Below are 4338 nucleotides of genomic sequence, written 5' to 3' on the forward strand. Positions count from 1 at the left end.
ATCATGGCATAAGGGGTTAAATGGAAGTAAAATATATTATAATCTCTTTCAATCTTAGCTTCAAATGACATAAGGTTTATAAGGAGGTCCCTGGAAATTTTTCAACTTAAAGGGTCCCCAGACCCAAAATATTTAACAACCCTGGGTTTAGACTGGGCCCTGTGATGGACCCTGTCCAGTACCCCGCCCTTCACACTGTGACTGCTGGATATGGGCCCCATGGCCCTGAAAGGAAGAAGTGGATAAAAGATAATGGATGGATGGTTTAGACTGCAGGGTCTTACTGGAGAACAAAATAAAAATGTAAATCTTTTGTCTTAGTTTCAAATGACTTGAGAACATTTTAATATCAACACTCAGGGTGTCTGAGACTATTATTGTGAAGAGTTAAAAGAAGTAAGTAATGTTGCTGCTAAAATAATAAACTGAACCTCAAACTGGTTGAAAAAAGTGCTTCATGTTGTTATTTTGTGTTTTACCAAGTAAAAGTGCAAAAATAATCGTTGACAATAATAATACGGACAAAAAAAAAACAATCAGTTTCTGAAGACAGTGGGGTTATTTAACATTATTATTGCTAACTGCTAAAAGTGGCTGTCTTTGTGTTTGCACCTTTGCTTGTTAGCAAAATTTTAAACTTTTGAAGTCAGTTTTACAGACATTGAGTTAAAGCCTCACTGCAAAGGTTCTGGGTTTGAATCCCTGTCCAGACCTGGGGTCTCTCTGTGTGGAGGTCTCCATGTGCTTGTGTGTGTTTTCACCAAGAACAAAACCTCTGCATCTCTTAACGGTTATGGAGAAGCAACAAGCAGACTGAGAACAGAGTGAGCTTCAGGGGTGATAAAGCACCAAAGGCTCATTGTTTGTGAGCTGAAGGTAGAGGGTTGTTGTAAAATGTACAGGAAGTGCACACAGAGAGGTAAAACCAGGAGAAATGGACTCTCAGGTTTGGAGAAACTGGAGGATTTTCATGGAGTTGTTGAAGAATTGTGGCAGATGCATGAAAAAAGCTTTTCTGCATCACTTTTGAACAGGCTGATTGTGCTTGTGTGTGTCTGCCTGTGTTTGTTTTAGTGTTGTGACAGAGGGAGACGCAGTGGTTACCACTCCCACCCCCCGGCCCCACAATGAGACAGTTTGGTAGGCAGCCAGGACCGACCGGGGCCCTGAGACGTCCTGGAGAGTGACCCGGAGACCCGGCTGTCGCCTCACATCAGCTTCAGACACACAGCTGCTGGTGTGCTTCGTCTGGGGTGGACATACAGTAAGTGTTTGTGTTTGTGTAGCTGCCTGTGTTTAACAACTTCAAACTAAAAGGAGAAAGATGTTTGTTGGTGTAAATAAATTATTTTTCCTTGTCTCTCCCTCTGGACCAATCAGATCTTGGCAAAAGAATTACTCATTATTATTATTGTGCTTTAAATAATTCAATTCAGGTCAGTTCAGTGTATTTAAATAGAGCAAAGTCACAACATACAGTACATTGTCTCAGGGCACTGTACATGTACAAATAATAGATAAATAATCATTTACAACATGAAAAAAATATATATTTTTATGAAGCAGATCAAGTGAAAGGATCTAAAAACAGTGCATATGAGCATCATTTTGTAAAAAAATCACTGCCAGTCTCACATGTTTTTTTTTTACTCAGGATTCTTCTGTTGCAAGCATAATCAGCAGCGGCAGCAGCTAACTGTAGCATTTCCTGTGCATCTTGGAGCACTTCCTGCAGGAATATCAGAGCATTATTTTGTACCAGATTTGATTTTGACTTGTTCTGATTCTTTTGTAGAATATCCAGAGATGAATTTTGTTGTGAATTAGAACTGAATTGTTGTGGAATTGCAGAATTTCAGTTTTCATGTTACTACAATTACAGAGCTGTATATAATTTTATTTATTACTTTATTACAGTGGGATATTGAGTGTGGATTAATTAAAAAATTAATTTAACTAACTGTAGAATCAGGCAACAAACCTAATATTTCATTAAATGACACCTCTGTAGACCGCTCTGCGTACTCAGACTGGTGTTATATTTCAGTGTTGTGATGTCAAACTAATTTTAACACATTAATTTGGACTTCATGTAGTCCTAACTGAATCGCCTTGGCTCTACTAACCGATTTAACTGGATTTAATTCCTGGAGACAATCTGCTTTGTAGCATTTTCCCTCCAAATGATGCCTGACCTTCAAACCAGCAATATTCAGGTCACGTGTTTGTGTTTTCCGAGCCTTGTTTACTCCTTCTCTCTCCATCAACACGCACACACACAGAGACACACAGCCCATCCCCCATCTGATCCCTCTGGCAGTTTGCTGCTGTATGGAAACACAGCTGACCCTTGTGGCCTTTGAGTGTTCCTGCTAAACCAACCAATCACCCCATCTGTCCATCAACCCATCCATCCATTCATCTGCACTTAATTCATTACCTTTTCACTGAGGAAGCCACAAACACTGACATATACAGCTGGAGCTAATTGGAAACTTAAAGTATGATATGTTTAAAGATAAGCTCAGTCGTATCCAGATCTGTTACACATTAAGTAAATAGTCACATTTTTTCCATACATAAGTAGATTACCTATAATCATTTAATCAGCCAATGGCACTAATTATAAATGACTGCAATTGTGGATTGACAGTAAAATTTTTGAACGCCTGTTCTTCTAGTAAAGTTTGAGTTCTCTCTTTAATAAAGAAAATATCTTAAAAACAGAAGCTGATGTTGAATTTTATATGAAGGTGCAGATATTCAAAGTAATGAAAACATGGATTTATTTATGTCTGTGCTTGATTTATTGGGCCAAAACCCAGTGGTAATTTCTAACTTACTTTTGCAATAATCAAAGCTATAACAGAACCAGTCTCTTATTTTGAAGAACATTTATGAAAGCTATTTTGAAATTCACATTTTTATTGTTTGGTCTATAGTTTTATTGTGACTTAAAATATTAAATCCTTCTGATCCTTACACCAGAAATGACATGATGTCTAAAATTTTGTAGCATCTCGAGGCAACCATTGACCCAGAATGTGCTGAGACACTGCTTGACAATGTGATTCCTGACATTTATGGGCGGAGCCAGTGGGGGTGGGGCTACATTTTAGGCAGGCAAAAACACCCAAAAAATAAAGTCTCGGATTGTTGTATAAAACTATAAATTGTAGGTGATGAGGGGGGAAATTCACTCAAAAATATACGCAGTTTGGGTGGAAATCATTCAGGAAAGAAATCCCTACAAAGACAAGGAGCAACTGTGGACTGAAACCTATAAGAGGACTACAGGAGGAAGGGTGGCAGCAGAGGCTGGTACCTTTCAGTCTCTGGTGAGGGGGCATGATTGTCTGGAGTCAAACAGTTGGTGCTAGCACTCCTAACCCTGTCCAGAGAGGGCTGCAGATCACTAGATGTACCACATCACAACATGCCATCCAATGGAGGAGGAGGAGGAAGAGGAGGAGAGGACGAGGAGACAACAGGAACAACACAAAGAGAAACAATGGACAAACAGAAAAAAGGTTTTTAAATAAAAAAATTATTTGACATTCCATAAATCTTAATGCAAATCTGAAACTTAAACCACTAGGATGGGAGTATGTGTTAAAGTGTGATGATCGTCATGAGGATGAATTTAGGCGTCTGTCTGAACTCTTAATGCCAGGGATTGATCCTTTTTAAACTAAGACTGGTCTGAGATTTATTGATTTATATTGAGTCTTAAATGCATTTTACATACACATGTTTATGCTTGAGATGTTTAGAATACCTTTATAATCAGTTTATTATATTGTTATAGAAATATGATGTGTTTCTGTGCCTCACACTGAAACAACACAATCAGACACGTAATGTTTCTATATCTGAGTTTGGAGGACTTCCTTATTTGTGAACTGGGTCACCTGGATTGGAGAGGTCACAACCACTCCTTTAATGGTGTCATTTCCTACTCAGTTCTGAAAAAAATATCGTTAAAAGTATCTGTATTGCGAAAGAACATGGCCAATCTCCAGTGACTCGATGTCCAGAGTATTTTGGACCTGTGCTGGAAGAGTTGTGGTGGTCCTTGCATGTGCAGTTGAATGCTGGAGTCTGGCTTTGGGCCGGTCTCCTGTGTCTGATTCTGGCTCGTACTTTGAACACAAACAGATTTCTTTCACTGCTCAGTGTCCAATCATCAAATATTCCTTCAGTTACATGCTGGTTTGCTAAAATGTAATTTTGGATCATGCAGGAAATTTTGGGAAGTTATTAATCAGATTTTTTAAATAATGTTAGCTATTTAAATTGCATTATCAAATAATGACTAAAACCAAAACAAATATATTT

At 38.4% G+C, this 4338-nt stretch overlaps 1 long non-coding RNA gene across 1 annotated transcript in view; it reads left to right on the forward strand.

Moving 5' to 3' along the window:
• LOC106531596 (uncharacterized) overlaps positions 1-2230 on the forward strand; it is a 13942-nt gene extending 11712 nt beyond the window's left edge. Inside the window, exons 2-3 of the long non-coding RNA XR_001311952.1 lie at positions 1075-1264; positions 1655-2230. This is a non-coding gene — a long non-coding RNA (uncharacterized LOC106531596). The remainder of the gene's footprint in view (positions 1-1074; positions 1265-1654) is intronic.
• Positions 2231-4338: the final 2108 nt, after the last annotated feature.

Source organism: Austrofundulus limnaeus, unplaced genomic scaffold (genome assembly GCF_001266775.1).
Source record: "Austrofundulus limnaeus strain Quisiro unplaced genomic scaffold, Austrofundulus_limnaeus-1.0 Scaffold654, whole genome shotgun sequence".
NCBI classification, from domain to species: Eukaryota; Metazoa; Chordata; class Actinopteri; order Cyprinodontiformes; family Rivulidae; genus Austrofundulus; species Austrofundulus limnaeus.